Below are 26,845 nucleotides of genomic sequence, written 5' to 3'. Positions count from 1 at the left end.
TATCTGTGCATCTGGGACAGCAGAGCACGTGAGAGGCATTGGCTGGAAAGGAATTGGCCTCCAAGATCTGTCCTAAAACCAGGTGATCCAAACATTCTACATGAGCCACTTGTTGATAGAAAGAATAATATATTCCCGCCTCTGCACATTATACTGGGTCTGATGAAGCAGTTCGTTAAAGCTTTGCCAACTGAAGGAGACTGTCCTAACATTGTCTTAACATGGTATTGTCCTAACACTGAACACTCCAGGAAAAGCTATAGGGTGTAATAAGTTTACCTAAACCGCTTACCCAATTCATTTTCAAATATTTTACTGTAAAAAAAATGTCAGAGTAACAATAAATCCGTTGTATGAACAAAAGAAATTGAAATAAACTGTACATTAAATGTATTATTTCATTATTTTTTCATTGTATGTAAATTTTTTATGTTTTTTGACAAAAATAGAGGGTTCCCTGGTTCGAAAAAACTGGATGTGGATTGTGTTAGCATCAAACTGGGGATTCACTACCCAAAAATTTGTAAAAAAATATGTGTAAGATCTAACTCAACAAAAAATGCATTCCCCTCTGTTATATAGGTCATAAAATATATAGGCAGATAAATAACTTAAAACCTTGACATGTCACTGACATTACTGTGTGACACATATAGCACTTGGCAAAGTAAAAGAATTGACTGCTGTAGAAAGGAAGCAGGTCAAATATCAGCACCTTCTGCAAGGAAAGAAAGGAGAGCACTTGTGAAATCCAGAGCTGTGTATAAACATTGCGAATATAATAATACAAATAATATTATTAGTATTGGTATATAGCTAGCACAAATTCCAACACTTGCAGGGGCTCCACCTTTTGTAATGTAATATAGAATACGTGCTATTTTACTGTAAATGATCACATCTTTCCACAGCTAGGAGAGAGGTGCAGATACACAGGCGGCCACTGCCTGACCGCCGGAGGAGCTGGCCGTAGTGCTGAAGCGGCTCTGTGCTGGAGCCTGTGGCCTCTCCGATACGTTCTCCCTGGCCTGGGCTCCTAAGTGGTAGCTCCCAGTCTGCCGTGATAGTGAACGTTGGAGCTACGAGCCCGGGGATTGGACGTCCTCGCAAATCAGTCTGCGCCTTGGCTTCATTGAAGACACGGAGCTGCGGCGGCATCCTCCTTCACTCGCACATCGCTGCTTGTTGTAGTAATAGGGCATATGTGCAGCACGCTTCTGGATTGCAGACAAGCTTTGCTGTGACTTACTGGCCGTTATGGGATATCCTTGTACTGGGGAACTCCTGGAGAAGGAATAAGGGGGGACAGTGATTCAACTTACTGCATGTCATTACCGCAGGGATGCTCGAGGATTAACCGGTACAATTCCTACTATTAATATTCTTATGATTACTGCATGGCAGGGATGCTGAATTGTTAGCTGAGACATCCCCATCAATATAATTATTATGATAATAATAATACTGCCTGTCAAAACAGCTGAATGATTTACTGGTAAAACTATTATTATTATATGTTATTACAACAGGAATGCAGTAGGTTTAACTGTGGACATTGTTTTTATTTATTTTTTTTTATAATTATTTTATCATTATTTTTATTTATTTTTTTGGTATACATTTTATTATGTATAATTATGATTATTTTACTGCATTTGAATATTATTTATTAATTATAATGTTTTATTTTATTATCAATTTTATTATCATCATTCTCCATTATGATTGCTTACGCATGCCAATGAATATCTTAAAAGCTCACAAAAAAAATCATCACAAGAGGTTTTTCACTCCATGTGTACCTACATGTGCGCCTACTACGCCTGTGCACAGATCTTTGAAATGAGTGACAAGGGCTTGGGACTTTTTTTGAAAGTACATAGTTGTATGTTTAGTCCACAACTAATGTTGGTGCTGCTGGTTGACATTGTATTTGGGATCCCAGCTACTTTGATATTTTGTATAAGAGATAAGATACAAGTGGTATATAAATGATATATACATGTTTAGGTAAAGAAGAAAGGAGTCATCTGAATTTGAAATGAAAGACATTGTTTGCTGTTTTGCATCATTGCAGCAGGAGGCAACAACAGGCAGTATTCTTGTTTCTAAATGATAACAAACAAATAAGTACTTAATAGCGTGCCATGCTGTTTGTCCATTTGAGCTACAGCTAAATTGCTCTGAACAAAAAATGTAAGACTTAAGAGTTGAAGAGAAACAATTGTGTAGCATTTCTGAAATAACCAGTTGTTTTATGGTAATCATGTCAGTAGCATTTTAGGGCCTGTATGGTAATGTTACAGGTTTGACAGGAGAAATCATAGCTAAATAATTCTGCAATCTGTTTATTCACTATCGCACAATGATGTTGACTTTGTACATATATAAGCAGTTTTGTTGTCAGATTTTAAAATCCTTAAACTAATTGATGGAAGCAACAATAAAGTGATGACAGTTCAGCTGTGTGATGTTTAACTGCAGGTGAGGAAAAAAAAAAACAATCGATACATAATGACAAGTTTGTACAGTTAAAAACAAATCAATTCTGTTTACAGTTGTAAAATTTCTGTTAACTGAGATGTTATTGATTGTGGAAAACAGCTACTAAACAGTTCCTCTCCTCAAATTAGGAATTTCTGGTTGTCTATCACTGTTAGCAAGGCGTTAGAAAATAATCCATTGACAAAGTATATCTGAGTTTGCTTGAAGGGAGTAGCACTAACACTACATGTTCAGATTACTTTTTATCACTTGTCCTTGTGATTATAAATAGTAAGGAAGGCACAACAAGTTTGTGATTAAGGTATGTACATTTTTCATACACAGCCCCTTAGGGCTGCAAAATTGTTTTATTTTTAGGTTTTGAGATTTTTTTTTAACACAAAAGTAAAGCTGGTGCTCTTTGATTTCATACTTTGGCTGTTAGGTCTGTTCAGAGTTGAACAAAGTAAATTAGATTTGTGATTTCCTGCTTTGCTGGTTTTAAATGAGCATTTGTTTACACTGGCTTGCATATCGAAATGGCATAAAATTTACCAAATTTCTGAAATGACTAAAAACATACCCAAAGCTTTCTTGTAATGTAATGAAAAATAAAACCCTTATACTTTATTTCATAAGAAACACAATTCATCAAAAAGCTCACTGAACTGAGATGTAAGCATTACTTAAATCTATATTTTTGGGGTAACTTAAAAAAATATTACATCTTGGCCTAGATGGTTACATATATGTATATACACTGCATCACAAAAAAATAAATATTGTCTGCTACATGGTCTAATCCATTTGTCCTATACTAAATCATGTGCACTGAATCCAAATCTGAAGTTTGATTCTGCCTAGGACATCAGGATCTCAAATAATTACGCATATAGATGCAATTAGCTGCATTCTCCCATTCCGCAGTTACTATGTAATCTTTATACATAACTAACTTTTGCCTCAAAGTTCCATGACATTACAAAAATGTTTGTGGCTCTCCGCTGTCCCCTGTTGCAGAAAGCAGCAGTAGTCGCCCATCATGTTAGGGTTGCACCGGCCTTGATATCTTGTTTCCATAACAGAACATCCCCCCTTGTTCCTCACTCACATGACCCAAATTTTGTGGGAAGAAGTCCAAATGGGAATGTAAGAAATTAATTTTAAGTGACATTCGGCAGCCAAGTTGATGGTATGCAGTTAGCATGTTGTTCACAAGTTCAGCATGGTTCTCAGCTCGCTGGTTGCCCAGAAAGTTTTGTGCAACTAGCACAAATGAATCCCAAGTAGCAAGTTCAAGTGGGTTGAGTTCTCTGAATGTGGCATCACGCATCAAATTGCAGATTTGGGGACCAACAAAAATACCTAATTTCAGTTTAGCATTTATTATAACTTTTCCAAACTTGTCCTTCAGACACTGAAAACCCATACCATCACGATCCATTGCAACAACAAAGTTTTTCATTAATCCAAGTTTAATATGAAGTGGCAGAAGGTAAACTTTCTGTGGATTAATGAATGATTTATGCTTCACGTTGTACTGGCCAACAGTGAGTTCATGTCTGGGTGGCCATTCTTTCACTTTGTAATAGTTGCTGTCATCATGACTGTTCCACAAGCACAGAAAGCACGTATATTTTGTATATCCCAATTGCAGGCCAAGGAGTGCCACCACCTTCAGGTCACCGCAAACATTTCACTAATGTCCTGAATAGTTAATCAATTTCAAAATGACCTCCATTGCTTCGTATGTCTCTTTCATTCCGTTGGCATGAGCAAGAGGAACAGAAGGTTTTTTGTTACCTTTATGCAGCAACACAGTTTTTAAACTTGCTTTCTCAACTCCATGAACAATCTCCACTGCTCTGGTATGTACTCACAGCCTAACTCCATCATCAGACCACTCACGTCGGTACAGAAGCAAATGTCATTTTCCAGCTTGTAATAACCTGCGAACTTTGTGTGACGATTACGGAAGTGTGAAGTTGTCATTCCTTTTGGTAGCAAATTCCACTCCTTTAATCTGGGGGCTAACTGTTCAGACTTCTCTTTTGAGAAAGACAGGTTCCTTTACTAGATCATTTAAATCCGATTGTCTTAAAAAATGTGGCTTATCGTCTTCCAAGAGAAAAATTTGCTGATCTCTCCCATACGCAGTGAGATCGACAAGTTTTTTTTTATCCAACCTACGTCACCCGATCTAGCCCCTGGCTTGGGTGACATAGGAAGAAGAAGCAGGAAGAAGAGGCGAAGATGGCGGTGCCCAGCGTGTGGGATTGAAGGTAAGTGGATTTTTTTTGCTTTAGGCATTTTGGAGTTTAGTTCCTCTTTACCATGGAAAATCGGATTACATATTTTCTATTTTAAATGACTGTATTTCCCATGTAATGGTACTTAATTTATTAAATATTTTCAGCAATAGGGTAAATAAAAAGTATTCAAAGTATATATATATGGCAAAATATTTTAATTTCTTTCCTTAGTAGCAAAAAAAAGTCAAACCCTAAAACACGTGTTGGGAGTCAGGTGGCATACACTTGGGTTAAGGCAATGTTCTACTTTCTTCAATATTAGATTTTCTCTCCCTGTTACTTTTTTGTTGTTCAGAATATCACTTTTAAATTTGTGCAGTACATTTTTAAAAAACAGGTTATGTTTAAAGTGTTTACTTTGGCTGCCCTGTACTGCTACTGACATGTATAGCAAGCACTTGGAGCTCATATGGTCAGATACATTGTAGAGCTTCTTAAGACTAGGTTCAGACCTAGCACAGGGTCAGACTATTCAGTGTGGCTCTGTCACCTGCACAACATAGCCGTTTCCTACAAAAACACTGTCTGCAGCAGGAGAGAGTGAGTGGTACTGTACTGCTCACTGGTGCCCCCATTCATTCTCCATAGGGCTGCAGTGGGCAGAAGCTAGCTTTAGTGTCTTCCTCAAAGCAATGGTTCACTGGCATGAGGAAGCAGTAACTGCACCTCAACCTCATTGCCAGTCTGAACATTGCTTAAGACTCTGCTCTTAAAAAAATAGATTATCTCCCCCTGACATTATCCTAACTGTTAATAGCACTGTTTTTCGTCCCTCCCCCCAGGCATGTTGTCACTTTCGATTCTCCTTTTCGCCCCATATTCAGAACATTTCCAGATCCTGTTACTTTCAGCTGCACAACATCTCCAAAATCCATCCCTACCTGTCCCCAGTGACCACCCAACCCCCTTGTACGCACTTTTACCTCTTGTCTGGACTACTGTAACATCTTGCTCTCCGGTATTCCACTAACCCAACTCTTTCCTCTACAATCTATATTTTATCCATTATTTTTTCCACCACTTCTTTTCTGCTGCCTCTATTTGAAGTTCTCTTCATTAGCTTGGAATCAAATTCAAGCTTCTGTACTGTGCCTTTAAATCCTTCCACAGTTCTTGTCCCACTTACCTTTCTGAGCTGATACAAACAGCCCTAGCCAGCTCTGCTCCTCCAATGATCTACTAATGACTTCCTCACTCATAACCTTGAAACCATCACACGCAGGGTTTCAAGACTTTTCCAGGGCTGCCCTGACTCTCTGGAATGGTCTTCCACATCCCATTCAGCTCCTACTTTCTGCTCCTGTAACCCCTTTAGCGTTAATCCTGAGTGTGACTCAGGGTGGATTTTACCTGCAAATAGCTGTAATCCCGAGTCACACTTGGGGTAGCTTTAACCCTAAAAGAACCCACTTACCTTGCTCTATTGTCAACCCCCATTGTCCTGCTGGTCCCCGCAGGTCCTGGGGACACATCCTGCTCCTCTGATCTCCAGTGGCAAAGTGCAGAGATGACCTTATGGAACGTTTTATTGGCCATTTAGACATTATGCAGGCACTAACAATCATTCTGCAGATTCCTAATATCAACTTGCACTGACCTCTCTTTCAAGTTGCTTGTTTTTTATGTAAACAAAACTATTCTATAGTCAGTACTTAATATTTTCTGGAAAAATCAACAGCAAGATAATATTAGCAAGTGTACATGTTCAGGGTTTCTGACTAGGGCAGTCTGTGATTGACAGCTTGAGGGAAACGGGAGGTAAAGCAGTGCCCACTGCTGCTAATATCATGACTGCATGGCTAGTTAATGTGATGAAAAGCCTGCATGTTTCTAACTGCAAAATAAGATTTGCACAGGTCAGCTTGCTTTAAAGGTCTGTTTCCATTTGCCATGTATTTTTTTTTCTTTTTTTGCTGTAACAACCCAAAAGGAATAACCTGCATCATGCTACAGGAAGGAAGAGATTTTGAATTAGCATATTGGTGGAAAAGGGACCAATTCTGATTAAAAAAAATAAGATATACAGTATTTATAAAATATACATTTACACTTTATTATGCAGTATGTTGTGCTATTTTAATTTCCCCATTTATTTATCTTTTTATTCAAGGTTGGGGTACAAAATTTCCTTGAAATATACAATCTTGCTTATATGATTAGTTCATTTCTGCTCACGTCAGTTTATTCCTTAACACAACACTGCGGCTGATTATGTGACTTCAACAGGAACACCCTCTCTGTTGGCACTCTGAAAGTAGAAAGTAACTGCAGTAAGTAGAAAGAGAATGAAAACCTTATGTGAGCTTCAACAGAAATAGCAGCAGGTGAGACAAGAAGTTTGCTAAAATCATTAAAATCTACTGTATATTTAAAATGGCTAGTATGTTTTTACTACTACAAGTAGCACTATACTATAAATTGTTATTTAAAATTGCAGAATGATACATAGGAATATGAAAAATATTTTGTCTTTAGTATAGGTGTATAAGTGTAACAAAATGCATAAAAAATATAAGTGAAATTCTCAAAAAATACTAGTTTAAATAGATCCGGCATACAATGGGCCTGATTTATTAAAGTTCTCCAAGGACTGGTAAAGATACACTATCATGGGAGAACCTGGGTAATCCAGAAAACTTGGATATGGTTCAGGATTTCAAAAATTTGCCAATTAAAAACAACTTATTTGTATTAAATGCATTCAAGGTTCACTGAATCACCCAGGTTCTCATGAAAGTATATCTTCTCGAATCTTGGAGAGCTTTAGTAAATCAGACCCAATGTGTATGCAGTTTTGTATGCAGTATAGTTGTTGACATGCAGTACAACCAGGCTATCCTCATTTGAAGGTATCTCTCTGTCTAAAATATACACCTCTATTCAATAATGTACTGCCTGATTTCTCATAAGTAATATGCTACAACAGTGTAGATGTAGCCAACAGTGGGCGCCATGCAAAACTGACTTGAGCTCCCCTGTTGAACTGTTGGCTGAGGTGGGTCTGGGGCCCTCGTGCAACAACACACTTTGTACCTCCCTTTGTCTGCTCCTGTACTACACTAATCTTTTTTTCCAATTTTCAAATCAAATTGATATTTGAAAAGAAAAAAACAGTATAAAGGAAAATTAGTGCTTAAAACAGTGGAAAGTTCACCCTATTATTTTTTGTTTTTTAAAGGTTTTATAGTCTACATAGCTGGGTCTGTGACAGGAGGGTGTTATTTGATATCATACTTTGTGCTTTAACTTCCTTATCTCAGAATGTTGGTAAGTATTAGTATCTTTTTTTATTAGTATCTTTATAATTTTGCCTCACCCATCTTCTGTCTGCTTTACAGAACTTAAATGAAGCAATGAAAAATGAGTTGATACCTTTATCACATTTGATTCAGCAATGTGTTTTATGTAGACATTATCAGAAATTGGCAGTAACTGAGAAAGGGAGCAGTGAAAGTTATGTTTTGACACCTCTGCCCCAATGAACCACTTTAAAGAACTTAAAATGTTTATATTCTTATTTCACATTTATTTTAATCCTGCATTATTCCAGAGTATATATGCATTTTTTTATTATTAGGTTAACCAACAAACCTAGAATTGATTTCCTAAAGTCATTTGCTATTTGTTAGCAAATGTTTTCAGTCCTGGACCAGATCCATTTCAGGTTTGCTGGATTACCCAGGTTCATTGAAAAAAGTGTATCCTCCTCAGTCTTGCAGCACTTTGGGTTGGATTTATTAAAGCTCCCCAAGACTGGAAAAAATAGACTAATATTGGAGAACCTGGGTAATCCAACAATCCTGGAATAGAATTCTTAATGATTGTTTGCTATTAGTTGGCAAATGTTTTCAACACTGGATCAAATCCATTCCAGGTGTGCTGGATCACACACATTTTGATGTGATAGTCTATTTTCTCCAGTCTTGGAGAGCTTTAATAATCAGCCACAATGTTTATAGTAGTACTGAAAAATATGACAAATTAGAATTTTAAAATGAATACATTGTAACCACCTTTTAGTCTTTTTGTAAAACGGAGGCAATTTGTAAGTACCCTTTCATAAATACTAGATTTGCATTACTTGACCACTGATAATCGGCAAACATTCAGTATAACCAGAACCAGGCTTTTTTAATATATTTTACATAAAGTTTTGTCTGATCTTGCTATCTAATTTAGATAGATTAGTGGCAAGAAGTTTATACCACACATAGATTTGTATAGCATTGTTAAAATGCCAAACAGTGATTGTCTCAAAGCAGCTGTGAATCCTTTGAGAAATTACTTCTTAAAAGAAAGGGCTTATTATTCCAATTTAGAATTCTGGATTAATACTTAGTATTGCTTGTATTCTCTTTAGTTCCAAAAATAAATCTTGACTAAATTAAAACTGGTTCGCTGAAAAAAGTAGGAGGTCCTTTTTTTTGTTTAAACATATATCTATCCATACAGAGTCATATGTTAAAGTACCCATACGGTACCCATACTGTGGACAATACACTATTTACAAATTCATAACTGGCAGTAACAGATGTTTAAAACAAGCCATTCCTGGCCTCCTTTCTAGAGGCTTATATCTAATGTTGTACTTTCTCATAGATCCCTAAAGAGTGCAACAAATACTCCAGAGTAAACTTTCAGTTTTCAGTTTCTAATAGCTCAGAAATATCTGCTTTTTTATATTAGAAAGCTGGCAGAGTAGAATTCATAATACCATCGGATCATTTTAAATGAATTGATCATTGGCACACATGTTATGTATTGGTGGTTCAATTCTTAAGATCATATATTTATATGTTTTCAAATTAGGCCTTGTTTTTTGGCTTTTATCAGGTCATGGTAAAGGAATGTTTTTATAGCAAAAATTGCAGCAAAATTCACTACAGGAAAACCTATTTATGTGCAGCAAAATACAACTTTTTTCCCTCTGGAACCATACTACAATTTACAGCAACCTCAAGTGCAAAGTTGGCACTTAAAAAACAAAGTTTAGGAATTGAAGTTCTCTCCAATGCTTACACACACACACACCTTGTTTTAGAATGCTTTTTCTGCTTGTTCAGAGTATACTAATATTTTAGTGTGCATTGCCTGGACACAGATCCCCTTTAGAAAAACAAAAGTTAAGAACACAAAGGGTTGATGCTTGTTCATTGTTTATTGTTTATAAACAACAACAAAACATATATCTTTTCCAGTTCAGTTTAGTTTGCAAATACCCATCTCTATGCTTTACTTTTTTTAAAAATCCCATAAATAAAAAATATATTTATGTCCAGAAAATGCTGTACAAAGGAAAACAAGAGTAACAAGCTACGCTTTGTTTTACAGTATGTTTTTTCGGTTACAGGGCTCTGTAAATGTTTCATCATCATTAAAAAACTAGAATGAAAAAAAAAATAAGACTAAACAATATCTTATAAATTGTTTGGTTTATGTAAGTTAGCAAAAAATGATGGATGTAATACTCACCAGAGAGTTATGAAAATTTAGCACTGTATAAGGTAGTAATAGTGGAGACCCTATTTTGTTAGGTAGTTTTGATGTTAAGGTGTAAAATATTATCTTCAAATTGTATGGGCTTTCAATTATCTTTCTAAAACATTTTTTTGAATATTAGGGTTTTTCTAACAGCCAGATATTACATATCTAGCTGCAGTGCAGAGATAAGCTATCAATTATCTTGGGATAATGCCTGTAAGGGTGCCATTCTTCCCACTGGCCATCAGTGTAAAAAGCATTGTTCCTACTCACCACCAAGCTAATGTACTGTGAGCTGTGGATATAATAAATAAAAGGGTTCCCTAAAGACCTGAAAGTTATTTTAAGGGTTCCCCCATGTTAAAAAGCTAGAGAAAGGCTGATCCAGTGGTTTGTACAAAAATAAAAGCACCAGGGTACAGTCAACAGTTCAGTTATAGCTCTTTTATTATGATTATCTTTATTTTTTTTTTTTACAAAGATCAAAGCTGCATGTACATAGAACGTCGGCAGAACTGCTCGCTGACGTACGCTCCACCCCCTTGCTATATCTAGCAACAAACACTTATCTACTGAATGAGTGAAAGCTCTTGAAGCTGCCAATGCTTTGTATAAATGCAGCCTGACATTACTCCAAGGGAATAGTCAGAGCCTTTTGTGTATTTGGAAGATTCTTTAAATGTGAAATACGGAAAGCGGATTCTAATATGTACCTATAATGTAATGTTGCACCTATAATGTATTGTGTGAAAATTGTTTATTCTTCCAAATAATATTGCATGCCTACCAGTAGTGTGGACTTTTCTTAGGCTTCTTACAGCTACTAAGCATTTATCATGTGATGTCTTAGTTTTAGTTTCTTAGGAAAGTTTTTAATTCGTCATAACAAAAAGCATAATACTTTAGACATTACCTGAAATCTATCTCCACACTTTGCCAATTTAGTATTCTTAACTCTGGGGCAGATCATGGAACTACCTGGGGGAACCTCAATTTACATTCTAGTTTTTTGTCCAAGACAAGGGCAACAACTGTCTCCTGGGACATTAGCCCTGGCAAAAAAATGTGCTTCATAGGCATTCATTCTTGTATTGTGCTAGCATGCTGGAGTTCAATATGTACAACAATATACTTGCATGAGCTATTTATGTTGACAGTACCTACTTAGGGAATTTCCATTTAAATACACGACAAAGCCAAAACATGTTTAACTATATTGGAAGGAATGAGAATAGATTAGAGCCAGATATCCTTCTAGGTTCAATATTTTCTCCTATTTGTTGAGTTACCGTCATAGGCCTTCACAGTGATAAGAAATTAGGTCATCACATCAAGGAAAACATAATGGCGTGAAGAACTTTCTTTCAAACTTGAAGTATGTAATTTTCCCAAAACTAAACTAAGTTTTGGATAGACTTAGTTTTTAAAGAATTACAATCAGTGAAAAATTTGAAGGCTGAACTGCAAGCCTCTCCTAAAAAAAAAGTACTCGTCACTGAACTAGAACTATTATGGAAATGAGCAGCTCACACTGCTGTTGATTATTTGATTTGTGCTTGTTTTGATTTGTGGTTGTTCTGGGTCAATTACACACAAAACTAACTGTGCTAATCTCAAAGGGATTTTAAATTAGGTAAATTAGGGGAGGTTTCAAATGGAGAACAAAACTGTAACGCAATGAGAATGTGTTGTATGATTTGGTCACAATCCTTTGACACCTTCCCTATTCTAATTTAGTAAAAGATAAGAATAATTATATTAATGTATGAGTATTCATGTAAGTCATGTGACCAGGCTTTACTATGTAGCTTTGTTACCCCATGCCATTTTAGCTAATTTATTGTAAGTAGCGTGAATCTGAATATTGATGGTGATCTGCATATTGTTTTAGATGCATGTGCTCTCAATGCTTAGCTTAAAGGGGGCAGTATTTGCTCCTATTGAAGTATGATGTATGAAATCTTGGCCTGTGTAGTTATGAGAATGTGGGCTAAGTGCATTGGCAGTCTCTGTGACTAGTCAGAGATAGGGGAATGTGCTGGTGCAGGGAAGACAGGGATGTATTTCTCTTAACTGATCCTACAACTTACCATTATACAACCATTAACTCTTTCCAGCGTCAAATAGTTTTTGTACCTGCATCTAGCTCAGATTCTGCAGTCAGACTAAACATTATGCTGTGTAGTCAGACTAAACATTATGCTGTGTAGGCAACCCTTTATCTCCTTCAATTACTGAAATCAGAAAAAAACGCCCAACAAAGAGTTGTGGGCAAAGCCCCCCACTATGGTAGACTTTTCTCCCAAAACAGCTTTCCACTTACCTTTCTTATCATTTCTCTTCTGCCACTGCTGCCAGTACATCAAATCTTAAACCTCAGCTTAATCATATTGTGTCTGAGCTTGTTCTGGCGATTTCAGCGGGACCTGTAGCAACATGTCTTAAATAGATTTTTTTAACAAAGTCATGTTGTGTTGTCTAATTTTTCTTTAAACTTATTGCACAAATTAAAAATAAAATGTTATCAGTAATATATTAGTTTTAGAGTAAGCAAAGACTACATTTTATGCATTTATTTATTTTTATATAGACATTTTCCCACAGATCCTCTTCAATTTTGATGACAATACCATGTTTAAAGGCTATGCAATTACCTTGAAATAGGGTTTGAATTTTACCATTTTGTTAAAAGAAAATTTAATAGTTTCACTCATCCATAGATACTTGTTTGTGTCCCAGGTCAATTATTCAAAGTACCTTAAGCCATACAAACCTAGGCAGCCCAATATTTATTTCTTTTAACATTTTTCCACTTCTTTTCCAATCAATATTGATTGCCAAAGTGTGGAATTATTCCTACAAAACTGCCTAGTGTTTTTAAAAAGGTTTTTGGTGTGCTGTTTCTGTGTTTTATTTTGATTGGTTGCTTGGTTAATATTTAAATATGATGGCCTAAAACAGTATTAATATTAAGTTTATATAATATGAGAGATTCCTTCCATTATATTTTACAGAATCATAACACTATACTATATTATATGCGTATGGTTTTGATTATTATATAGGGATAAACTTACCTGCTTTGAAGACAAATCAGAAACTGACAGTGTCTTTCGAAGGGACCCCTCATCCCATTTACAACTCAATACCTGGTCTTAGCAGGTAGGGCAAAACAAGTGACATGTGGCTGACCTAACTAAAACTACCCTTTTGCTTACCAAAAGCAATGGTCATGAGATTCTTTAATCTCAATCTTCAGCACATCAACTTTACCACATCTAAGCCGATAACTGCCTGCTCAGTGAGCAGGAGACCGCTCTCAAGGTGATCCAGTGATTTCAGTGTTGCAATGCGCTTCTCCAGCTCTCCAATGTGAGATACCAGAAAGGTGACTTGCACACATCTGTCACAGCGGTATGCACCTAGGAGCTGTTGTTCCATTTGTGCATACATATGGCAGTCTGTGCACTGAACCAAACCTTCCACCTTGCTACCACTCTTCTTCCCAGTAACAATGTTTGTTTGTTTACAAGGAGTTATAAACATTTACTTACAGTTTGTGGTTACTATAGGGATTTAACTCCCTTTGTTTTCCAACTCCTGTTTTTTCTAACTCCACTTGATTATAAGTCCACTTGATTCACAAGCCAAACAGTGAGCAAGCTCAAAATGAGTGCCCCAGGAACTTAAATCCCCTGTGAAGCCTTGACTACTCCCCCTTGGAGGTCAGCAAGGAAAAAAAAAGCTTTTAAAACAAAACTGACAGTCAAGTAAAAAAAACTGTTTTAAACAAAACTGAGTCAAGCAAACACCACTCCCAAAGGAACAATATGCACAATATGCTCAATATCAGCCTCCTGTTTTTTCTCCACTTGATTAAAAAGTATTGTATCAGTTATTAATATCGTTACTTTATCATTAGTGTCTACAAAAATCAGTTTGTCTTGATAGTCTTTGTTAGGCTGCCTTTATCCTATTCGTATGTAGATGATGCTGCTTTTCAGTTTTCAAGATTTATTTTCTGTATACTATGGAAGCAGAAGAATCTGATTACAATCTAAACTATCCTTACTTTTCATTTTTTTCTTCATCCGCTATGCCCATCTTAATCTTAGCTGTTTACGATTTGCCTTCTATCCTGCAGCTCTCTCAGAATCCACATTTTCACTAATATGGATCTGCATACCATTATGGTGCTTTGCTTTTCTCAGTAATCTGTAGTACACATACATGTATGTTTACTCCCAGCAAAAGAATTACTAAACAAACTTTTACCTTTTTGTTCTTTGAATTCACCGATATGTCACTATAATTATTACATGCACCTTCTAAAAGAGAAAATAAAATACAATATTAGCCAGATAGTTGAAACATGGAAGAGGAAAGGCTAAATGTAAAAGTTCTTATGAATTTCTTTAAATCTCCAGCATTAAAAAATAAATACATAGCGATACTGCCATGATGATTCTTGTTCTTCATTTACCTTTTATAGGTTGACAACTGTTTACCAATTACTGAATTGACACACACTGTGCAGGCATAGTCCACTATTTTTTAACAATAAAATGTCCCCCAGTTAGGAATAAGATCTTTTTCATTTGTCATATCAGGCAGCCAGGCTTCCATAATCCCTAAATCACCACTCCTTATAGCCTTATTAAAAAATATCCTCTTCCTAAAGTTTTTTTTTACATTATGCTCACTGTAATGCCCACTCAATATGTATGTATCCTGAACCTGTATAACACTAATAGTGTACACATTATAGACAGACCATTGTGAAAAGTGTAATAATCATCAGTTCCTGTAAGGTTGGAAAGTAAAGGAGAAAAAGATTCTCAGAATGTAAGGCAGCAAATTTTCCTAATTCTTTTTCAATGTCACTCAATACTGCAACAAATGTTGCTTTTTAAACCAACTTTTGAAGGCAACATTTAAAATACACTAATGTTATAAATACCATGCTTGAGGATTCCTTAAAGCTGAGTTACATTTTGGGGATCCTTTTCTGGAATGACTTGTAGGGTATCCCTACAAGTCATTCCACAGAAATGAAGCATTTTTTTGTCACAGTATATAAGCACACTATGCATACACTACCAGCTCCCCCTACAATGTTCAAAGCTGATAAATGCATGCCCAGAATGCATTATTTTATAGTGAGAGGTGAGCACATTTCCAAGCCCTCATTACTGTACGTCCTAAACTTAAAAAGTTTGCCCACTTAAATTTTCCAAAAAGTATAACATCCGTTTTTACAATGCAGAACTGAGCTTTAAAATTCTGTTGGAGCACATGTGTCTTATCTACAACAATCATGCATTCTAATCAAACACAGTATAACTTAAGCATGTTTTTTTTTTATAAGTATATCCATGGCCACTGAGTACTCTGTACAGAAGGAAGTAAAAATATGTTTAGACAGGAGATCTAATAGAAAAATATTCACAACATCTCCAAATCTGAGTATTTTTGAAATTTGTTTATATATCCACAAAAGTTTCACAATTGCTGAAAAATCAAGTTAAAATAATGCCATGCTAAGGAGTTGCAGCTTAACATCAAACGATGAGATAGGTATACGTCAATTTGTGGTATCACCCATCACCTGCTGGGATTCATGGACCTTGGAATAGAGATCTGTATAACAGTTGCCAAAAATCTGGGCAATCTGCTCAGGGACATATCTCTGTGAGCCATGAGAGTCATGCACCTTACTTTATCCCTGGTAGTCTGAATCAGTAATGCATTGGCTTTATTGCCCTTATCATAATATCTTTAAGGGTGTAAAGTGATGTCTTTTCTACTTTGTCAAAGTCTGATTGCTTAAGCTGGTTAGGAATTCTCAAGACCTTGCGAAGGGGAAGAGACAGTAGGATTCTCAGTTAATATTTGCGCCAATTCATTCAACAGTGTTAACAGTGTCGCAGCTGATTCTTTTGTAATATTTTATCTTTTTTAAGGCAAGAGAATTCTTAAACCTCCCTAGCGGTCTAATTCCATCCAAATTTCCATGCAAAAAGCGGTAAAATTTTTTGCTTGGAATTTATTTTTTCATTGTAGAGTGTAATTCTTAGGCATAACTCACTGATATTTAATACATTTAATAAATTTAAAAATAAACTTTAAATAACAAAACACAAAAATCTGTTAAAAAAAATAAATAAAATAAACATTTAATGTTACTGTATAGTAGCATATATAATATATATAAAATATAATTATATATAAATATTATATGAATATTTCTTTGTATTAAACTCAATACAGCTATTTTGTATTGAATCCAATACAAAATTATTGAAATTTCCAGCCGATCCCCCCCCCCGCACCAACACATGTACCGACGTCACCGGGAAACCCCGTAGACTTCGCGGCTGGAGATCGGAGGAGGTGGACGTGTCCACAGGACCTTTGGGGACCAGCAGGATGCCGGGGGACATTAAAATCCACTCCAAGCCCCAATTGCATTAACCTGCTAGGGGGGGTTAATGCAATGACCCCTGAAAACGGCCTTGTGGGCCTCCCAAAGACATAAATATACTGCTCCAGTTCCATTTGTAATGCCATTTGACTGGGAAAGTACTTGAGAAGGTATTCAATAAACTTCCAATGACATCCGCTCAAGGGGACTGAACTAAGTTTTATCTCAAAAAAGACTGGGGTGTGATCCAACCAAGTAATTGGGCTTATGTGAGATTCTTACATAGCCCTAGCTGCTGAGTAACTTACTAAAAAAATAATTAAGTCTGGTGCAGCCTAGAAAAAAAAAAGAGTACTCCCTATCATAAGGATGCTGCATACATCAAACATCACATATAATAAATTAGTGAGTAAAACCGAGAGTAAACACGAGGTATGGGGGGAGGGTGTATCTCCAAAGTGATAGATAGACAATCTACAAAGAGTGTATGAGGCAAATTAAAGTCCCCCCCCCAGGGGTGTGGGGTAATAACTTTAAAACTCTTTAGGATGGGGCCAAGGAACAAATACTGAGTTAAAGTCATAAAAATTGCCAAGTATCCCATCTGCTAAATGTAGGCAACCTTGAAGTATGATTTAGCATCCTTCAGGATCTATAAGAGGTTTAGTAAGAACAAATAAGGTCCCAGAGCAAATTAGAATAGCCACCCCTAGGAATTTTTATACAATTAGTTGGGGCTGAAAATGCCAAAGGACAATACTGTTTGGCAAAATTAAAAGTATGGGGTTGATCTGGGAAAATCAATGAAATACATTATGAGCACGCTAGCAATTGCCCGCTTGCAGTACCGATTCCGCTTAGAAGGGGAATAAGGCCCCCTTTTAACATTCAAAGATAAACATCTAATCATGGCCTATTTAATCATGGCTTATTTAATCTGTAACATAGTAACTGAAAAAGCAAGATCCCTCCTGTCACTCTTTAAATATCCTCCTGCAGACTAGTAACTAACATGGAACGAAAACCAAGATAAACAAGGTATAATAGAAAGGAAGACATGTACATAGCATCTATAAATTAAAAAATAAAACACCCAACAATAAACCATGTCACAATATTTCACCCGCCAAAGCAGAGACGTTTGTTACACCCTGAGGCTAGAAGGGAATAACCAATTCCCCAGGCCTAGAAAAAAGGGATACACCGGAGGTCTGAAAGCAGAATATGTCAAAAGGCCCGACTAATATTTGCAATTCAGCTGGCCCCCCGCCCTCAACCACTGTAGGTATTACTATATAGGCCTGTAAGGTCTGTATTCAATAATATGAATTAAACCAAATTAAACCAAACTAATCTAAACCACATCTTTACCCAGGCAGATGAATGATACCCCACCCCCCTTTAAAACAAACCAACTAAAAGTATATGCTCAAATATCCCATAGAGATATCACATGAAATAACAAAATAAAAACATCACCAATGCAAGGAAGCAACATAAATGATACAATCACCCATAATCATCCATAAAAATCAAGTTCAGGGAGTTGACTGAGCTTAGAGACTACTAGTTTGGCACCATTCCAGATTTCTGTAGAGCCCTCCTAAGATGGCTCAGAGGATGAACTGTTATCTTGAGCCTGCTGTGGTCCCAACGAAATCCCATTAAATCAGTAGTGTGTGGGTAAATCATCCTGGAAGTGGTATGGCCCCAGTTCCCGGTCCGTGGTCTGGCAAGCACCCTCTGACAGTGCCAAAAGGAGATGAGTGCTCCTACTGCTGGGACACTATGTGTTGTTCTGTGCCTGCCTGGGAGAAAGTCAGCAACATCTTGGTTGAAAGGTCACCTGACATGAGAGCTGAGCCACAGCATCGCCTTAATAGAGGAGTGATTCTGCAGAGAATCAGCTGCCACACGACTCCCCGAGATCCTGAGCTCCATTATCGCCCCAATAACTCGGTCTGACACATGGTTGAAGGAGTGCAGGCCGGTATTTGAGCTCTTATTATTATTATTACATGTGCTGCAATGATGCAGTTTAGACACTCCTCCTGTTTACATTTTTTAACAGTTACGAAATGCAGCATTTTTGGTGTTCTGATGGCCCGGAGGCTATACTGCGAAGGAAGACTGTTTTTTTTTTTTTTTTGCATTTTTTGGACATAATAAATTCGGGCAGGAGCCCAAAGGTGACACAATTGCCAGAAGTTACCTCATTGCCAGCCCGACATTAAAAGGTAATCCTCACAGACAAGAGATTAATCTCCCCTCTTGAACAAGGTGCAAAAGCTTCCCATTATTTTACTTGCCCCATAAATAATTTTGGGACTTCATGCTCACTCTCTGTAGCATTTTGTACCGATCTAGGAGTATCACACCTGCCATTTCTAGACAAGCTCTAGCTGGTGTCCCAATAAGGCATCACTTATTCCTGACTCCTTCTTGCCACTATCTAAGAAATCCCAATTAAGGTATGGTTCTAGGGGTGTAGAGAATCCCAAAGGTAACCACATAAGGGTATTTACCACATATTTGGATCTAACACAGTACTAATCATACATTTTATCTAAATGATGCAAACAAAACAAATTAAGAATTCCATTATAGAATAAAAAAATGAACAGTCTTATATTTAAATGAGAGATATTGCTTTTTTAGTGTGGTTTCGTCTATAGCAAAATGCATACCTGTTCCTGGAGTGCTCAGTGTTAGGACAATCTCGCTGGATGCTCCAACAAGAGTCAGCCATCATATGTACATCCCATCTACCCTGATATTGTTCATCCATGACCTTCAAATCTGGGTGGAATCATTCACCTTGCTCATCACTCCACCAAGGTTTTCTGGGAAGTTAAAAAGATGGCTATGCAGAAAATGCACCTTGATGCTCATATTGCAACCAAAGCATTTTGTAGCTCTTCAAGAGTTTCTGGACAATTTCTGTGTAATTATTTGCTTGTGTGTTTCCAAGTCCTTGACAATAGCTTTGAATGATAACCAAGCATTTTATTTCGACTTCTGACATTGTCCTGATGAAATGTTTATCTTTGATGAGCTTCTGAATCTGTAAAGGAAATGCCAAAATGATGTACTTGAAACACTCTCCTTCAGTTGGCAAAGTTTTAACGAACTGCTTCATCAGACCCAGTTTCATGTGCAGAGGCGGGAATATAATATTCTTTTTATCAACAAGTGATTCATATAGAATGTTTGGATCACCTGGTTTTAGGGCAGATCTTGGAGGCCAATTCCTTTTCACCGAATGCCTCTTACAAGCTCTGCTGTCCCACATGCACTGATAACAGGGATAGTTGGTGTATCTGCGTTGCTGACCAAAAAGGAAGCATACCATTTTAAGGTCAACACAGATGACCCAATTGTGTTGGTGATATTGCAACAACTCAATGACTCTCTTTATGTCTGCATATTCTTCACAAGGAGAAACTGAATGGCCAATTGGGACTGACACAAATATATTGCCATTGTGAAGGAGGACACACTTTAAGCTCTGTTTTGAGCTGTCGATGAATAGTTGCCATTCAGTTGAGTTATAGATTGGAATTCCCAATTCTTCTGTTAAACCAAGTATGTTATGGCAATACACAAAGCCACTGCTAGTTCTAAAGTACTGCACAAATGCAAAATCTCTGGTTCGAAAGTACAATAGCTTTGTTCCTTTTTCAAGTAAGATTTTTTCATGCAGTCTTGATGCTAGGAGTTCTGAAGCCTTCTTTGATAGTGCAAAATCACTGACCAAACACTCAACTCATGCTGATCAAATCCCTTACGAACAGAGTCCTCTCCAATATCAAACTCTTCATCATTGTTGTCACCTAGTTCATCACCATAATCATGTTCTTCAAGAGAGGGTAGTGTAAAGAAAACTGGCACTGGGATTTCATTGGAATGAGCCACTGGGTGTAAGGCCGATAATAGACTAGGATACTCTATGTTACATTTATTTTTCTTGGTATATCCTGAAGTTTTCACAATACAAAAATACCATTCACTGAAATGATCTCCTAGCTCTCGCCAAACCATAGGTATACTAAATAGCATCTTATCACGTGTTCCCTTTTTCCACATCTGTAAACCATCAACACACTGTTTGCAAACCTTATGAGGGGTCCAAGACCTATCTCGATCACCAAGTTTAACTTTGAAATATGCCAAATAGACTTGCTCTACAAATGTGCTGATGTTCGGCCTTTGGCTGGGAATGGTGAAACTGTTACAGATATAACAAAATGAATCAGGGTTGTTTAGGCCTTTAGGACGAGAAACAGCAGAGCCAGAGATGATCTGAAAGAAAGAAAATATGTGCGTAAGTAGAAAAATACATTTTGCTTACTCACTACGTAGAGCAGCACACAACCTCTGACCACACTGTCTTGCGTGTAAATGAATAGCCTATACAAATCCACTCCACAGTAATCGCATTAGTATAGGCAGTAGAGAAAAAAAACTGATGTGATAGATGAAAACCAACTGCACTTTTAGAATCAGCATACCTATTTTAGTGTAAATACCCTTAAAAATTTAAGTCAACAAAAAATGTGTTCAAAATTGTTACCCAGTGTAATGCTGAGTTCTGTGTTTTCTGTATTTTAGTATTTATTCCTGAAAAGTATTATCCTAAATATTCTGTATTTTACAAAATTTGCATTTTTAAAATGTTACAGTTGTAGTTGTACTTTGTTAGTCACTAGTCAGTAACATTAAAAAAACAATGAATAGACTTCATACCAGAACAGTTAAAAAATGCAAACTAGGTGGGCTCATGTTTGTTCATAAGGCCAAAATTATTCATTGGCCATTGAGGAACATGGCTTAACTCCCATCCTTCAACCTTAACAAGGCTATCTTTTATTTTGTCTTTTATAATGATTAGATTCTTCACATGTATGTATTTTTCTGTGTCCATTTATTTGTTCAACAGTTCATAACACAATTAACAACAGGTTCAAACTATCATTGTTTACTGTGAAATTGTATTGAAAAATTACAGGGTGCTAGAAAAATGCTTATTGTGGAATTAAAATCACTAGCACCAGTACAGAGCTGTGCTTTCTTTGTTTAGGGCAAAAAAGTACAACTTGCCATGGGTCTCAAAAGCAGACTTTTAATCAAAGAAAAACAACAGTCAAAATAACTGACTTATAGTTAATTACAGCTGATTGTTCAACAGAATTCCAAATAAAAGAAGCATACATTTTGTTGCAGTGGAACATTTTAAACTATACTCTTGAAATCATTCACTGTTCTAACTGAGGCAGGAGTGCAAAAAAGCTGGATACGAATAGAGATGAATGTAATTACTCAATACCACTTTTCCTGAATCTTTACAAAAATCATTGCAGAATACATAGAGGTTAATGGGAAAAGAGAAAATGTTTTTTTGAGTGTAAATTAGTAAAGGGCAATTTTTTCCTGGTTAAATATCCCAAGAGTATGGTAAATCTTATTTTAATTCAGTGGTTCTAAACCTAAAACCACATCCCAAAAAAGTCTATAGGAGTGGGAAATATTTGGTCTGGAAGCCTGGGAAACTACTGCAAAAAAGCCTTGGGAAGCTAGCATTGCCATTGAGGACATATCTCAAAGTAAAAAAAAAAGTTTCTAAAAATACCAGTGGAGAGAGGGTCTTTTCAAGTAAATATAGCACTAGAAATATGCAAATCCCCAAAGCTGTATATGATTTTAATCTATAGATAAATATATAAGGGGAGATGGTAAACAATAATCTGTCCCTTTTGCCAAATACACTTATTAATTTGGCTCACTTACAAATATTATGGGATGGTTTGCTTTATTAATCATGGAAGAAGTAAGGAGTAAGACTTTGTAGAAGAGTATGATATTATAATAAAATGATAGTAAACAGGGCTAAAAGATAACAAAAGCCTTCAATCATATTTTTTAGGAAGGCGTTGCTTTCTTACCTGCTGCTTAGAATCTGTGTAGTATGCAATCTACACTGGAACAAGAAAATTCTGTTATTGACAGATACAGACAAAGATAAATATAGGTAACGTTTATAGGTAAAGGAGCTCTTGATGGTGAATAAGCTTTGAAGTTACACTGTTCTCTACATTATGCAGACTAAAAAATGAACATCTGTAAAAACAAAAAAAGTGCATTCATAAAGAGCAACTGTAGGAACTACGCATCATACTTGACTAGCAACAGAAGCAGCAAAGTTTATTCTTATGTGGATTCCATCACCATGTTGTCTTTTTAACCTTCTAACTGAAGCCTGCTGAAAAATCACAGGACTGGAATGAATTTTACCTTTGAATTATATAGCAACTACACAGCAAAACCCAGACTTTCAATATTCTCCCTATTTAGCTGTGCTTAGACCAACAACAATTACTTAAGCTATTGGTCAATTTCTTTGTACTTGATTTCATTTGTTTATTGCACAATCAGCCTTTTCCTGTTTCTGAATTTGCTGGTTGACTTTGTACAATGTTTTGATTCCAACAGCTGATCTTGCCATGTTCACAGGTGTACCCAAGGGTTACAACCTGATAGAGTCCAAATAAAGTCCTTCACTACTTATGGATGCTCCGGCAGTTATTCATTGCTGGGGTGACCCTTAATCTACATATGTCAGTCTACATATAATCTACATATGAAAGGTGAGCAGAGTTCAGGCGGACATGGCTTCATTTATTGGAGTTACTAAATTTACTGGAGCATAGACGGCACCTGGACCCAGTCTAAAATATGGAATCTACTCCACCCCTTGTTGCTAGAAGAAGCTGGATACATAGACTTCCTCCTCTCTCCTTACTCTATTTTGTTATTGTTGCATGATTGCTGCTAAATATATTGGTATTTACCTTAAAAAAATATTAATAAAATATATGATGTTCTTGTAAAGTGGACCTATCACCACAACTGATACTTTTTATATAAGGGTAGATAATAGTGTTGGTCGAATGTCTCACTATTCGATTCGACACCTATTCGATCGAATAAGAAGTTATTGTTCGGGTGATCGAATGCCGAGTTTGAACACCATTAAAGTCAAAAGTGGGAGAATTTGGGTCATTTTTAGGAAGTGTGAAGAACTGTGAAGAACTGCAAGAGCAATCAAGGGAGCAGAGATGACAGCTCCGCTCCCCTGATTGCTGTTGCAGCCCTTTACTAGTTGTATGTGTTCTTGGATAGAGTTTCTCTATCCAAGAACGCAGAGAGTCCTGTGTTCGTGGAATGAGAAACTCTATCCAGGAATAGATATAGTGCTCCCTGATTGACTGTGAAAAGCCAATCAGGAAGCACTGATCTGGGAAAAGAAAATCCTGATGACGCTTGAGCTGCCATCAGGGTTTACCTTTCCTTAGCTAATCACAGAGCACTAGAAGTGATAAATGGGGAAACTTGTCCCCATTTAATCTCTAATGCCCGGGGATCCCACACTGACAGGAGGATTCCCACGGCTGTGCAGTCATTGTGGGATAACCTGTAAAAAATAAAAGTTAGTTACACAAATCATACACATTCAATAAATTACTTTATCATTATTTTTTTTTTTTTACACACGAATTTGCACCATCCAATCCGGTGTTTTGTGGGTCGGGTCTATCCGATTTCGAACAGCCATATTCGTGTCGAATATAAGGACAACCTGAATTCCAACACCAACACTAGCAGATAACCCTTAAACAAACAAAACAAAAACCCTCTCCTTCTGTTCGACTGAATCGGGTGACGTAGGCAGAAAACATAAGATGAAGGAAGAAGATTTGCTTCCTTTTTTGTCATTTTTTTTTATTCCAATAGACCCTTAGCAGAAATGTAAAAGTTGTTCTGGTCAACAAGGTGATGAACAGGTGCAAAATAATGTGACACACTGGTTCAATCTCCTCCTTTTCTCCCAGGGATGGGCAGTCCCAGAAGAAACACACAAGAACTCTGATTCAATGACATCAGCATTGTTCCATACAATGATAAACTGTAAGAATAGAGTTCCATGCTCTGCGAGTGTGCCATGAGAGCATGCACTTACAATCTGTTTTCAGTGTTTCAGTTCAAGCAACAGAGAGTAGTATTCCACTCAGAAGACTGAGGATATCTGGTCAAAAAAGTGTTGCTGCAGTGGACAGCTTTTTAATTTTAAGGTTGGTAACAACCTTTGATGTGTCACAGTAACTAAGTCTTAGTTACATGGTAATTTCAAAATTTTAAGGCTTTGGTTTAAATGTGAGATCCTGGAACTTGCAGTGATTGTCTAATTAGATTTTGATTTGTTTTGTTTAAATTCTGATTAACTTGCCAAACTATGTTGCCTCAATTGCTGTTGACTGATTTGTCAACAGACTGACAACAACACTTTCAATACATCTGGTTCCTTTCAGGATATTATTAAAAAAAAAAAAAAAAAATAGCTCCACTGGATTGTCAGAACCTGGAAAACAATTGGCAGGGATGAATGAAGCATATCGGTGATGAAGCAGAATTCTAAAAGTTTACTCATCATTTTTCTTACACTAACATGTAAAATCACGTTAATCTTACAAATCACAAATAAAGTGTGCAAACAAATGCTGCATTACCCATATCAGCAAAAAGTTTATTCTAGTTTAAAACACTTGGAATTTACGATTCCTTGTACAAACTCATTTGATATAATTGTAAACCCTTAAAAATCTCTTTTGAAATCGCTTTTTGCTTGCTTTATAAAATTGCACCAAATGCATCCAGCCAGACATATGTAACAAATTGTTGATCGTTATTCTGCCACATTCACTAGGCTGCTGATAAATACCCTTGACTTTTTATTTTAATGTTTTGCTATTTCATATTTTAAAAGTATATGAAAATAGTGAAAATATTTGCCAGTTGAAGTTTATACAAAGTACATCAATGATACATTCACTAATTTTCAGTTCAACCTACATTACCAGTGGGTGGTATTATAATAAAAAAAAATATGTGTTTTTGGTGTTTTGCGATGATTAACTTTTTTTTTTATTATTTTACATTTATATTTTCTGCTGCCAGTTAAGCAGATTAGTAACACACTAAAATAAACACAAAAGAAAACTATTCATTACCAAATGATCCACTCTGTCAGTCTGTTTTACCAAAAGTGCCCAATAAATGGCTACTAAATTTCCTTCTCCTTCTACTAATCATCATTTGTGAATATTTTCATAGTCAGTAGTCCAAAAGTGCAACTTTTGCTCTTATCATTGCTTAAATCATGTTTCTGCATGTATTTGTAAATCTAAAGCCATGTCTATAGTGTTGGAGTGACAAGTAAATTGGTGTTAGAATCAAATAAACCATTTGACCAAACTGAGAATTTTTAATTTTATTTAAAAAAAAAAAATTTTGTTAGAGTAATCAGCTAGGGAACAGCTCAAACCCTGCTTAATTTAAAGCGTCAATTTGGATGGGGGTGGGATACTCCAAAGAGCTTGCATATTGCCTGACTGTACTGTATAGACAAATGCCAACTCTCTAACTACAGTGTATAATAACGAGGGTGTAAATACTTACTGCATTGGGGTATACCATAGAATATTTAAAGTGAGTTATTAAGTGTCTTTGGGTTTAGGGCTTTGATTAAAGCAGGAAGCAAGAAAAAAAAGTTTAAACCCTGTGATTAATGCTCTAAATTGTCTTTGACCGCTTGATCATTTGTTTTTACTTTTAAGGTATTTATATTAAGAATGACCTGGAGGAGTCCAGGATTCTTGCATATGGCTATTGTGTGCTGGCTCAAAAGTAGGTGTGCTGATGTAAAGTTATTTTATGAAATCCTAATTTTTTAGCATTTTTAGTACTATTATGTATGAGAGAATTAGGTTCTGGGTTCACAGTAGTTCAAGATTTGTTGTTTCTTTTACATATATAATTTGTTTATTTATTTATTTATATTTATCATTTATTGATTTAAGTAATAAAATATAATAAATACCATTTCTGTGATACTCTGAATCTTTCTTTTCTTTAAAAAGTCTGTTTATAGGCTTATGTTGCAGTAACCAACTTCTCAACACCTTCTGGCTGTGGATTCAGTTTAAAGAGTTATTGGAGTACAGAAGTACAGAATTCTCCCCATGCTCCATTCTTAATGATATCTGTTAATTTAATTGGAAACATTTTAAAAGAGATATAGATCTCTTAC

At 36.2% G+C, this 26,845-nt stretch overlaps 1 protein-coding gene across 1 annotated transcript in view; it reads left to right on the top strand.

Moving 5' to 3' along the window:
• Nucleotides 1-959: 959 nt before the first annotated feature.
• The window catches only part of TENM2 (teneurin transmembrane protein 2), a 1,565,317-nt gene continuing 1,539,431 nt past the window's right edge, over nt 960-26,845 (top strand). The window contains exon 1 of the mRNA XM_072398985.1: nt 960-1,360. The gene's annotated coding sequence lies outside the window, so the exon portion shown is untranslated. The remainder of the gene's footprint in view (nt 1,361-26,845) is intronic.

This window comes from Pyxicephalus adspersus, chromosome 2, assembly GCF_032062135.1.
Source record: "Pyxicephalus adspersus chromosome 2, UCB_Pads_2.0, whole genome shotgun sequence".
NCBI lineage: Eukaryota > Metazoa > Chordata > Amphibia > Anura > Pyxicephalidae > Pyxicephalus > Pyxicephalus adspersus.
The sequence above is the reverse complement of the archived record's forward strand: the minus strand, read 5'-3'. Positions and strand labels throughout refer to the sequence as shown.